General features: G+C 48.4%; 1 protein-coding gene across 1 annotated transcript in view; it reads right to left on the bottom strand.

Annotated features, from left to right (window-relative positions):
- LOC308640308 (protein FAM156A/FAM156B-like) overlaps positions 1–13,816 on the bottom strand; it is a 39,463-nt gene that overhangs the window by 4,222 nt on the left and 21,425 nt on the right. The window lies entirely within an intron of this gene.

Here is a 13,816-nt window from a genome sequence, read left to right as displayed (position 1 = left end):
ATGTTTTTAAAAATGCAATGCACACGTGGAAGTTAGTCACGGGGGAAAGGTGTGCAGTCGTTTCTCTACAACAGTAAGGAATCTGTTGCTCTCTCTCTTTCCTTCTTCTGGGTCCTGCCTACATTTCCTGCATCCCCCATGTGCACTTGATGCTCCAGCCAGACGGTGGCACTGTGCACGTCTGGGTAGAAGGTGTGCTGGTGAGTGCACAACATGACTGTGTGTGTGCACCAGTATGCCTGCGCAATCATGAGCACAATTCCATAAACGTGGGCAGGTTCCCATAATCCATCCTGCGTCCTAAATTCCACATACGTCATTTTTTACTCACGAATCTCAAGGATCCGGCTTCAGTCTCCCTGGTAACCAACCTCGGCTCTCAGCTTCAACCTCTGTTCACAGGAAGACATCAGAGTGGGGAGGGCTGTTGTCTCACTCCAGGGCCCCCTGCCTGAACAAGGGACCCTGTGGAGGTGAGCAGCAGCACGGTTTCCAAGACAACGGCATTCAGAGGCCTCACCACCTGTGAGGCCCTCCTCCTCCCCTCAGCCATCAAGTAGGAAAGGGGACTTTGTGGAATAAACACACTCCTGACTCCTTGAGATTTATCTACATATGCCTATAAAATGAATGGCTCAAACATAGCTCTCCACAGGGAAGATACCCAATCAACCTTTTGGGGGGAAAAATCAGTTAACAACAAACAAGACCCTCAAGCTCAAGATTGTATTTGAAAACAAGACAGGGGGAGGAGGAGTGTGTGTTTAGGATTCTCAGCCTCAAGCTGCGCATGAGATCTCCGGTGGAGTGATTTTAAGAACAGATGCAGAGATCCTGATTTAGTCAGTCTGAGATGAACCACCACCAGCACCACCCCTCCCCCCCCCCCACAATGAGTGTTACCTTATGCTCCACTGAGGAAAGCCTAGGCTGCAGCTGTGGAAAAGGACCCGTCTTTATAGGAGGAAAACCAAAATCAGAAATGAGAGGCCCCTCCTTATGAAGGAAAGCAGGTTTTCATCATTCACTGCTGTGCTGTACAGATTTCTTAGGCTAAGGAATGGGGAAAACGTTTCACAGGAAATGCATGTTTTCAAACAGTACACTACCCTTGAAGATCTCTGTATTTCTGCAGTTGCAGTTTTGATGTAGAAACCCTGCATTTGCTAATGAAACATGAGATTCTTTATTTCTTCTGATAATCCCTTGTGCTCAGGTTCTTTTCACAGTTGGTGAACTGTTGTACAGCACCTTCATCAGATACAGCACAGCTGTTATTTGAAAATGGAAGATGGTTCCAATTTGTGTCAGTTGATGTGGATGAACCAGCTCTTAGGCATACTTGCTAAGTGTGTTGAGTTGCATTTGTGACGCTTTATGACACCTTGTAATCAAATTAATTCGAGTGTTTAAGCAACAGTCCAAATAGTGCCAGGAAAATTGATGATGAACAATAAGATGCAGCAATGCCTTATTTCAAACACAGACACGGAGAGGTGTTTCCCCAACCATTCTTTAATTTTTAATTTTATTTTACTTGCAGATTCTTTTTTTAAAAATTCTTAATTGTTCTTTTTAATTATATATGACAGTAGAATCTATATTGATATTATATATATTTATACAAGCATGGGATATATCTTATTCTAATTAGGGTCCCAGTCTTGTGGATGTACACAATGGTGAGATTCACTTGGGGGTATTCACGTACGTACATAGGAAAGTTATGTCAGATTCATTCCACTGTCCTTCCTATTCCCATCCCCACCTCCCTTCCCTTCATTCCCCTTTGTCTAAACCACTGAATGTCTCTTCTTCCCTTCCTCCCACCCTTTGTTGTAGATTAGCATCCACACATCAGAGAGAACATTTAACCTTTGTTTTTTTGGGGGATTGGCTTATTTCACTTAGCATGTCTCCAGATCCATCCGTCTACTGGCAAATGTCATAAAAAGTCACTCTTCTTTTATGACTGAGTAATATTATGTTATATATATATATATATATATATATATATATATATAGTAACATTACATATATAATCTAATATTAATAATGTTTTATATATATATGTATATGTATGTGTATGTGTGTGTGTGTGTATGTGTGTGTGTGTGTATATATATATATATATATCTCCCACAGTTTCTTCATCCATTCATCTGTTGATGGGCATCTAGGTTAGTTCCATAGCCTAGCTATTGTGAATCGTGCTGTTGTAAACATGGATGTGGCTGTTTAACTCCTTCAGATATATACCAAAGAGTGGGATAACTGGGTCAAATGGTGGTTCCATTCCTAGTTTTTTGAAGAATCTCCATACTGCTTTCCAGAGTGGTTGCACTAATTTCCAGTCCCACCAACAATGTATGAGTGTACCCTTTTCCCCACATCCTCAACAATGTTTATTGTTACTCATATACTTGACAGTTGGTGTTCTGTTTGGAGTGAGGTGAAATCTCAGTGTAGTTTTAATTTGCATTTCTCTAATTGCTAGAGATGTTGAACATATATTTACTGACCTTGTGTATTTCTTCTTTTAGTTCCTTTGCCCATTTATTGATTGGGTTATTTGTCTTTTTTTGGTGTTAAGCTTTTTGAGTTCATTGTATATCCTGGAAATCGATGCCTTATCTGAGGTGTGGGTGGCTAAGATATTCTCCCATTCTATAGGCTTTCTCTTCACACTCTTGTTTCCTTTGCTCTGAAGAAAGAAGCTTTTTAGTCTGATACCATCCCATTAATCCAATCATTGTTCTCTTAGCTGTTTCTTCTGCAGAGTGCTTGGATGAAACCTGGAGCCTCGCGCATGCTAACCAAGCACTCTACCACTGACCCACAGCGCCAGTCCTGTCTGTTGAGTTCTTAGAGCAACTGAGGATTTCAACCACCCGGATATATTACAGGGCCCAGGCCTTCTGCCTGGAGTTTATGGTGGGGGCTACCCAAACCAGGGCATATGCCTGGGCTCAAGGTGTGTCCAGAATCTCTGCAAACAACAAAACCCTCGTAGGAGACTTTCCTGGCTTCTGCGCTGATGTGGACTTCATGGTTGGCCTTTTCCAGAGAGTCCCAGGGAAGTAATGGGCTGGTTGTGATCAAATGGAGCAGCATTCCCAGGTTTGTGGCTTAAGAGATCGTATGGGTGGCAGTGCCTACCATGAGACACGGGACCCGGGTGTGGGGACACCTGTTGATTGCAGGGCTTGAGGGATAATCTGAGTGGAGGTGCTCCAGAAGTTGGTGTCCTCTGGAGGCTCTGGGAATAGGCTGAGGGTTCCTATGTAGAGTTGGCCACATGAAGCCATTAACACGCAGGGACATAAGAATGTAACAAGTTGGATTGGTAAAAGGTCTGGGTGTAGATTTGGTCACCTGAAATCATGTGTAGAGTGACAAGTGTCCCAGGCAAAGGTCAGAAACCAAGAAGAATCGTGATTTTTCAGGTGTTCCAAGAAAAAGGGACCAATAGTAGTCTGATGGGTAGGAGAAAGCTGGGGTGCAGATGTCACCGATGCTGAGAAAGCAGAGTGTACTGAAAAGAGGAACGTTGTCTGTGGCCAAGACAGCATGGGGCAGGCTGGTTCGGCAATGTGTAACTGGCTGGAGAGTTTAGCTGGAGAATGTGTCACAGATGTGAGGACACACTGAGGAAGACAGGGAGAGGTGACCAAAAAGTATTTCATTGTAGTCTACACTAAGCTTGGCTTGTAAAGAGGCAAAGGTGCCAGGTACTAGAAGCTGAGGGCTGTGGGCTTTTCAGGGTGTGGTCCTTTCTGTTCCTCCAGAGCACCTGTGAAAAATAACATACCGCATGTGCCACCAATCTGTGATCATCACGAGGACTAGTGAATGAATAGACAACAAAGACTGACACAGTTGGGACGAGCCCCAGGAGTGGTTCCTCGCACGCCAAGAATGGAGGCGCAGTGGTCTTAAGGTAGAGGCTGGGGTTCAGGAAGGCTGCCGTCTTCCCTCCTGCCCCCAATCTTTCTTCTGTGATGCACGGTGTTGAGGGCAGGGAGTACTACATCTTCTGTGGAAAAGGTCTAATTGGATGGTGTCATGGGAGGGTCCAAGATTGAGTTAACCCAGAAGAGTGGCATCAGGGGCAAGGTTTGACCTATTTGAAAACAATACAGGTAGGAGGAATCTGGCTGGGCAGTGGGGAGGGCACAAAGCAGTCTTTTTTTGGGGGGGGCGGTACCGGGGATTGAATTTGGGGGCACTCGTCCACTGAGCCACACCCCCCAACCCTATTTCGTATTTTATTTAGAGACAGGGTCTCACTGAGTTGCTTGGTGCCTCGCTTTTGCTGAGGTTGGCTTTGAACTTGAGATCCTCCTGTCCCATCCTCCCGAGCCACTGGGATTACAGGTGTGTGCCACCACACTTGGCCAAAGCCGTCTTTTAGAGTACCTTGGATTTGGGGCGAGGGGCGAGGGACAGGAGCACTTGGCTGGCTTGGAGATTCAGACCGAATGTCTGGGACAAAGATACTTCTTTGTCCAGGAGGGTGGCAGCATAGGGAGCTGTGGGCAGCTAGGAGAGGTTGCCTTGTCTGTGGCAAGCCTCTGCAAAACTCTGGCAGGATCATGAGCTGCCAGCTCAGAGGCGAGCCCAAAGGGGACAGAACTGAACTCCTTTGTGATTCTGGCCTCTGCGGTGCTAGGGTGTCAGTCTGAGTCCTTAGCTCACTGGAAGGGGTGCAGTGCAGGGCCCAGTGCCAGGGTGGTAGATGGAGAGGACCAAATCCGGAGGTTCAGAGATCTTACCAAGGGCCACCTGAGTCAGCCCACCATCAAATTACTGAGGTGTGTGCTCTCCAGTAGAGGAGTAGGGTCCAATCCAAGAGAGGATTTTGGCACCATTGGGACCTGAAGGCCTTTGCCAAGGAAACCCCGTCTTGCCCAACTCCTCAAACTGTGGTGTGATGGGTGCTGGGGTCTGGTGGAGTAGCAAAGTCCCCGATCTGAAAGGGAACCGCCACAGGCTCACCCTGATGGGAGGAGACCAGAAGGGGATGGACCACGACAAGGGGAGAACCAAGCCGTTTCTCCACAGGACCCCATTAGAAGTTCTCAGGATGAGCCACAAGAGCCCTGATCACCCCCTGAGGCCTGTGTCCTGGCTTGCCTTTGCCAGACTCTTGGGTCTCACAGCACTACCATCTCAGTAAGATGTGAGGTAGGCCACTGTTGTTGTAGAACCAAACAAGGCAAAAATTGGGTACCCCAATATTTTCTACATCATACAGCTCCATATAAAGTAAGGATGTTCTCTCTGATTTCATGTAAGCTTCTACTATAGGATGGGTGTCCTGGAAAGAAAACACATCCAAAGGGGCCAAAGAAAGCCCACTTGCTGGAGTCGAGAGTTGAGAGATGCCCTTAAGTTAGAGAAATTCCCTGCTTCTCCCCTGGGACAGAGGGCAGTGCTGGATACATGGGCGTGCAAGGTCTAGGAGAAATGAAGGATAGGTTTTCTGACAAAATGATATGGTGGGCAAGAGATCCCGGGAGATATTTCTGGGTCAGTCCGGAACTGAAATATCCTCTCAACCCTTGGGCAAAGCCCGGCATTACTGAACTTTAAAACAAACAGTAATAAGGAAAGAAGTACTCCTTTTAATAAGAAACACCGGCCTTCTGCATCTCCTCTGAAGGTCATTTCCTGGCATGGAAGAATTTTCTGAGTCCAAGCTCCAGGACACAGACCCTGGGAGGTAGGATCTGTGTTGCTAATGGACAGTGGAGCCTGGCATGTTTTGGGGAGTGCAGTGACAGGCCTCCAGGAGGCCCTGATCACCTCAGGAAAGCTCACCAGATGCTCCCCTCTGTGTCTGTCTTCTGGCCCTCTCCGCTTTCCTTGCTGTTCTCTGGGTCTGACAATGGGGGTAAAAATTTTCCTGGGTTAAAGGAGAAGAGGCCAGGAGGCCCCATTTCCCCCATTCAGGTGGAGATGGGGAGCCAGTGGAGATAGACGCTGGCTGGTCAGCTGTCCCGGTCAGCTCAACGAAATGGGTCTTGTCAAGGCAGACGCCACAAATTCACTGGTGTCCCTAGTGAATCTGTGGGTTCATTTGTCCCCTATGGCTGATCTGATCTTCACCAGGAGTGTCTACCCTCTGTCCTGGACAGTAAAGGGAGACACCACCAGATTGATGTCTGGGTAAGTGTCTTCTGATGCTGTCACGTGGGTGGTCCATTTGACTAAGCACTCAATCTGTTCCTGTGAAAATGCTCAGTCTCTCAGATTTCCACCCCACCTCCCTACTCCCTCCTTTCCAAGGTGACAAAAGAGAGCCTGTATGGCTTTCCAGTATCTGCACTGATGTAGGAAGTGGGCCTATGACATTCTTATGCTGCTCACCGTGTCCTCCGTCACTCCTGAGGGTCCTACTGGTGATGTTGACCTGCTGGCTCATGCCTGTGGCCAGGGTAACTTGCATTTGTATCTTTCTCCTCTTTGTCTGGACCTGGTGCTCCCTGGCTGACTAAGCCTCTGCTGGTGTTGCTGGCATTGCTGGCATCTGCAATTCCAGAGAACCCTCCAATTCTGGGTCTCATCCTCCATCCTGCCTCCCTCCAGGGTCGTCCACTTCACTGCCTCCACTACAGGGTCCCCTGGTCCCTAGATGGGTTAGGCTTCCTTCATGATAGCTCCCCTGATTCTTCAGTCGGCTACTTTCCACATTCCCTTTCAGGGAATGCAGCCCCACCCCCACCCGGGGGTCTCACTGGCAGCACAGAGGAAACCAAGATGAGCTCTATACATGGAAGTTCCTCAACTCCAGCCATCCCTGTGCCCATGGAGGCTACTGGGTCATTCTGCAAAGTGAACTCTTGCAGGTCCCAAATGCATGTGGGATAAAGCCCTCTTAAAAAACAAACAAACAAACAAACAAACACTTTTTTTTTAAGACATTGATGGACCTTTATTTTATCCACTTATTTATATGTGGTGCTGAGAATCGAACCCAGTGCCTCACACATGCTAGGCCAGCGCTCTACCACTGAGCCACAACCCCAGCTGAAACCCTCTTTTGCTTGGAGCCCCTGTCCTCTTCTCTAACACCCTTCCTCGTCTGAGATGTCTGACTCTGCATGCCACTGCCTCTGAGGACCTTCTGCCCCATGGGACTGCAATGGAACACTTTCTTTGCCCTGTGTTCCATGTTGACGCAAGCCTCGCCCTGCCATATGTGGGTGAAAAGGGGCATCCTTGGGCATTACAGGAAAATATTTGTCACCCCCCTCCATCAAGTGAACATATATAAATAGATAAAGAACAGAATGGTCAAGTGTGCCAAAGATGCTTAAGACCTCAGCTGAGGCGTGCATAGAGAAGTATCCCATGGGTTTGGCTACACAATTACTACTGGTGGCCTTGACAAGACCCATTTCGTTGAGCTGACCGGGACAGAAAAGCTCTGTCTGAGTTGAGGAGGGAATGGTCTCAGAAGTTGAGGCTGTTTTGCATTAGCAGATAAAGTGCCAGTAACTGCTGAAGGACCTGTGGGTAGGACTGAGTTTTCTTTCCCCTTCCTTTGTGGCATGTTCCAGGACAGAGGGAGCACTGGATGGCTCAGGAAAGAGGTGTGATCATTTCAGGAGGCCTAGGATCCTGAGCCGAGGTCAGGGTGATGGTCGCAGTTAAGAGTGTTGTATGCAGAGAGGTGCAGAGAACGCCAGGCGAGGCGCGGGCAAATTTGGCTTGGGAGGCCCTGAGAATTCCCACCCCAGCGCTTCTGCCTTCTCAAGGAATCTTTAGGAGAAATCATTCCAATGGAGGGAGGGTTGCTAGCATTGTGGAGGAGTATTATAGTAGTACCGGTGGAACTGGCCTGAAAGCAAGAAGCAATCCTCTCACGGTCGTGGATAGAGTTAAAGCAACATACAGAAGGTTTTAAGGTTTCTCTCATCACTGCTAAGGTGCTCAGACATAGGCACGGTCAGGCGCGCGATGCCCAGGGCATGACCGCGGGCGGGGAGACTTAGGAGAGGAAGAGGACGGAGAGGCTCCGGTTGCTGGCCGGCTCAACCTCGGGGGCGCTGAGGTCGCCAGGAAGAATCAGAGGGGCGAGGACTGAGGAAGTGTTCCGCGTGAGAAGCGTGTTCAAAGGCTAAGGTGGGTGGGACGAGAATGACCCGACCGGTGCGGGTCCGGGCCGTTGGGCGGCGGGGGCGGTCAGGCAGCAGGGCCTGGACATCACCGACCCCATCTCTTGGAGAGGGAAGTCTAGGTGGATGGCTGCCGAGGCCTCAATGGGCTCCCACGCGCAGGCCCACAACCCGCCAATCCTAGGCCAGCCTCAGCTGCGTTCTTCCTGTTTTGCCGGAACTTCCTGCTGCTAGTCGCTGTGGTTCCAAGGGCGGGACTAGCATGGTTCTGTCGGCCCGCTTCGGCCGGTTCTAGCGCGTTCTGTCAACCGGGCATTCATCCCTCTTGGCCCCCACAGCCTTTATCTCTAGGGCTCTGGGCAGGAAAGTCCGTGAGAAGAGTGGATTTTCCTCCGGTGTTGGCCGACCTCAGTTTCTGTGGCCTGTAGATGGCAGTGTTGCGCCGTCCGGCCTTTTGCGCGCTTCTCTCCCCCGCCCTGCGCGGTTGAAAAAAATGTGGCGGAGCCTTTTTCTGGGAAAGAAGCCTTTTCCTTCTCCCTACAAAGTCTGCACAGCCTAGGAGCTGGGGATTGAAATACCGCCTTCTGGGACGGACTCCCGCTTCAACTCTAGGGCTTCTGGACAAAGCCCTCTAGTTTTCAGATGGGCATTCTCTGTAGGGCTTGTATTTCTTTTTCTGAAATAGGGGAATTCTTTTCCCCACCTATCCTGATTTTTTTTAAGGGGAAAATTCATAATGTAAGTAGAGAGTCTATCTAATATATAAAAAACAAATCAGGAATCATAGGCCTAAATATTTATTCAATAAAAATAGAAAAAATGCATAAATTTCCAATTAAAAAAATCAGAAAAAGAACAATGTACATTAAAAGCCAACATTAATGAGATACAAAAGTATTTATTTAAAAGAATCAACAAAACAAATGACTGGAAACTTAATTTTAGAAATAAAGCATAGGGCTGGGGATGTCGCTCAAAGGGTAGCATGCTCACCTGGCTTGCATGTGGCCCGGGTTCCATGCTCAGCACCACATATAAATAAACATGTTGTGTCCACCGAAAAAAAAAAAAAAAAACTAAAAAATAAATAAATAAAGTATAGATTGGGCTGGGGTTGTAGCTCAGTGGCAGAGTCCCTGCCTTGCATGTGTGAGGCACTGGGTTCAATCCTCAGCACCACATAAAAATAAATAAAATAAAGATATTTAGTAAATAAATAAAATAAGGAAAGCATGAATATATTTTTTAAAATGCTTGTAAAGAGAGAACGAACCATCAAACAGAAATTATTATTAATCACAAACCTACTTTGAACAACTTTAAAGCAAACTCATTTGAAAACCTAAAGGAAATACATTATTCCCTTAAAAATTTAAATTTAGTTCTTCGATCCTCAAGGAGACATGATGTTTAAAGACATTATTGCAGGCTCTAGTCTGGACTCACAATCATTGCCACACAGGGGTCCCTAACAGTCGACCTATCTCGATTTTATGGAACTTTTATCAGTGTGTTCTTTCATTATAGATGTCATTTAAACTCCAACTCGAAAATTTATGTACTGATGAAGTGAAAGAAAAAAAAGTGAAATAAACCTTATCCACAGTCTTCTCACCCAACTCTCACTGTTAATTAACATTTGCAGTCATTTCCTAGTAACATTTTGATCCATAAAAATGCATTTTAGCATACTGAGATCCGCTTTTTGAATTGTGACATTGACATCTTCCTTTTTCAGCTGTTTTTTTTTTTTAACTTTTTATAATTTGGCTTACTTTTATTGAAAAAAAATGGAAAACTTTTGTAAAAGGTACACTGGTTATATAAAATGGAAATGCAATTTTACAAAATTTTGTGTCTCCAAGAAGACTATCACAACAGGAGCTCTGCGGTTTCTTTCATTTTACATTTATTCCTCAGCTAAGTGATACAAGTTGCTAGGGTGTCTAGGTAGCCCTACAAAGAAATGCCCATCTGAAAACCAGAGGGCTTTGTCCAGAAGCCCTAGAGTTGAAGCGGGAGTCCGTCCCAGAAGGCGGTATTTCAATCCCCAGCTCCTAGGCTGTGCAGACTTTGTAGGGAGAAGGAAAAGGCTTCTTTCCCAGAAAAAGGCTCCGCCACATTTTTTTCAACCGCGCAGGGCGGGGGAGAGAAGCGCGCAAAAGGCCGGACGGCGCAACACTGCCATCTACAGGCCACAGAAACTGAGGTCGGCCAACACCGGAGGAAAATCCACTCTTCTCACGGACTTTCCTGCCCAGAGCCCTAGAGATAAAGGCTGTGGGGGCCAAGAGGGATGAATGCCCGGTTGACAGAACGCGCTAGAACCGGCCGAAGCGGGCCGACAGAACCATGCTAGTCCCGCCCTTGGAACCACAGCGACAGCAGCAGGAAGTTCCGGCAAAACAGGAAGAACGCAGCTGAGGCTGGCCTAGGATTGGCGGGTTGTGGGCCTGCGCGTGGGAGCCCATTGAGGCCTCGGCAGCCATCCACCTAGACTTCCCTCTCCAAGAGATGGGGTCGGTGATGTCCAGGCCCTGCTGCCTGACCGCCCCCGCCGCCCAACGGCCCGGACCCGCACCGGTCGGGTCATTCTCGTCCCACCCACCTTAGCCTTTGAACACGCTTCTCACGCGGAACACTTCCTCAGTCCTCGCCCCTCTGATTCTTCCTGGCGACCTCAGCGCCCCCGAGGTTGAGCCGGCCAGCAACCGGAGCCTCTCCGTCCTCTTCCTCTCCTAAGTCTCCCCGCCCGCGGTCATGCCCTGGGCATCGCGCGCCTGACCGTGCCTATGTCTGAGCACCTTAGCAGTGATGAGAGAAACCTTAAAACCTTCTGTATGTTGCTTTAACTCTATCCACGACCGTGAGAGGATTGCTTCTTGCTTTCAGGCCAGTTCCACCGGTACTACTATAATACTCCTCCACAATGCTAGCAACCCTCCCTCCATTGGAATGATTTCTCCTAAAGATTCCTTGAGAAGGCAGAAGCGCTGGGGTGGGAATTCTCAGGGCCTCCCAAGCCAAATTTGCCCGCGCCTCGCCTGGCGTTCTCTGCACCTCTCTGCATACAACACTCTTAACTGCGACCATCACCCTGACCTCGGCTCAGGATCCTAGGCCTCCTGAAATGATCACACCTCTTTCCTGAGCCATCCAGTGCTCCCTCTGTCCTGGAACATGCCACAAAGGAAGGGGAAAGAAAACTCAGTCCTACCCACAGGTCCTTCAGCAGTTACTGGCACTTTATCTGCTAATGCAAAACAGCCTCAACTTCTGAGACCATTCCCTCCTCAACTCAGACAGAGCTTTTCTGTCCCGGTCAGCTCAACGAAATGGGTCTTGTCAAGGCCACCAGTAGTAATTGTGTAGCCAAACCCATGGGATACTTCTCTATGCACGCCTCAGCTGAGGTCTTAAGCATCTTTGGCACACTTGACCATTCTGTTCTTTATCTATTTATATATGTTCACTTGATGGAGGGGGGTGACAAATATTTTCCTGTAATGCCCAAGGATGCCCCTTTTCACCCACATATGGCAGGGCGAGGCTTGCGTCAACATGGAACACAGGGCAAAGAAAGTGTTCCATTGCAGTCCCATGGGGCAGAAGGTCCTCAGAGGCAGTGGCATGCAGAGTCAGACATCTCAGACGAGGAAGGGTGTTAGAGAAGAGGACAGGGGCTCCAAGCAAAAGAGGGTTTCAGCTGGGGTTGTGGCTCAGTGGTAGAGCGCTGGCCTAGCATGTGTGAGGCACTGGGTTCGATTCTCAGCACCACATATAAATAAGTGGATAAAATAAAGGTCCATCAATGTCTTAAAAAAAAAAGTGTTTGTTTGTTTGTTTGTTTGTTTTTTAAGAGGGCTTTATCCCACATGCATTTGGGACCTGCAAGAGTTCACTTTGCAGAATGACCCAGTAGCCTCCATGGGCACAGGGATGGCTGGAGTTGAGGAACTTCCATGTATAGAGCTCATCTTGGTTTCCTCTGTGCTGCCAGTGAGACCCCCGGGTGGGGGTGGGGCTGCATTCCCTGAAAGGGAATGTGGAAAGTAGCCGACTGAAGAATCAGGGGAGCTATCATGAAGGAAGCCTAACCCATCTAGGGACCAGGGGACCCTGTAGTGGAGGCAGTGAAGTGGACGACCCTGGAGGGAGGCAGGATGGAGGATGAGACCCAGAATTGGAGGGTTCTCTGGAATTGCAGATGCCAGCAATGCCAGCAACACCAGCAGAGGCTTAGTCAGCCAGGGAGCACCAGGTCCAGACAAAGAGGAGAAAGATACAAATGCAAGTTACCCTGGCCACAGGCATGAGCCAGCAGGTCAACATCACCAGTAGGACCCTCAGGAGTGACGGAGGACACGGTGAGCAGCATAAGAATGTCATAGGCCCACTTCCTACATCAGTGCAGATACTGGAAAGCCATACAGGCTCTCTTTTGTCACCTTGGAAAGGAGGGAGTAGGGAGGTGGGGTGGAAATCTGAGAGACTGAGCATTTTCACAGGAACAGATTGAGTGCTTAGTCAAATGGACCACCCACGTGACAGCATCAGAAGACACTTACCCAGACATCAATCTGGTGGTGTCTCCCTTTACTGTCCAGGACAGAGGGTAGACACTCCTGGTGAAGATCAGATCAGCCATAGGGGACAAATGAACCCACAGATTCACTAGGGACACCAGTGAATTTGTGGCGTCTGCCTTGACAAGACCCATTTCGTTGAGCTGACCGGGACAGCTGACCAGCCAGCGTCTATCTCCACTGGCTCCCCATCTCCACCTGAATGGGGGAAATGGGGCCTCCTGGCCTCTTCTCCTTTAACCCAGGAAAATTTTTACCCCCATTGTCAGACCCAGAGAACAGCAAGGAAAGCGGAGAGGGCCAGAAGACAGACACAGAGGGGAGCATCTGGTGAGCTTTCCTGAGGTGATCAGGGCCTCCTGGAGGCCTGTCACTGCACTCCCCAAAACATGCCAGGCTCCACTGTCCATTAGCAACACAGATCCTACCTCCCAGGGTCTGTGTCCTGGAGCTTGGACTCAGAAAATTCTTCCATGCCAGGAAATGACCTTCAGAGGAGATGCAGAAGGCCGGTGTTTCTTATTAAAAGGAGTACTTCTTTCCTTATTACTGTTTGTTTTAAAGTTCAGTAATGCCGGGCTTTGCCCAAGGGTTGAGAGGATATTTCAGTTCCGGACTGACCCAGAAATATCTCCCGGGATCTCTTGCCCACCATATCATTTTGTCAGAAAACCTATCCTTCATTTCTCCTAGACCTTGCACGCCCATGTATCCAGCACTGCCCTCTGTCCCAGGGGAGAAGCAGGGAATTTCTCTAACTTAAGGGCATCTCTCAACTCTCGACTCCAGCAAGTGGGCTTTCTTTGGCCCCTTTGGATGTGTTTTCTTTCCAGGACACCCATCCTATAGTAGAAGCTTACATGAAATCAGAGAGAACATCCTTACTTTATATGGAGCTGTATGATGTAGAAAATATTGGGGTACCCAATTTTTGCCTTGTTTGGTTCTACAACAACAGTGGCCTACCTCACATCTTACTGAGATGGTAGTGCTGTGAGACCCAAGAGTCTGGCAAAGGCAAGCCAGGACACAGGCCTCAGGGGGTGATCAGGGCTCTTGTGGCTCATCCTGAGAACTTCTAATGGGGTCCTGTGGAGAAACGGCTTG

Source organism: Spermophilus citellus (assembly GCF_964194105.1).
Source record: "Spermophilus citellus genome assembly, contig: SCAFFOLD_554, whole genome shotgun sequence".
Classification (NCBI taxonomy): Eukaryota; Metazoa; Chordata; class Mammalia; order Rodentia; family Sciuridae; genus Spermophilus; species Spermophilus citellus.
The sequence above is the reverse complement of the archived record's forward strand: the minus strand, read 5'-3'. Positions and strand labels throughout refer to the sequence as shown.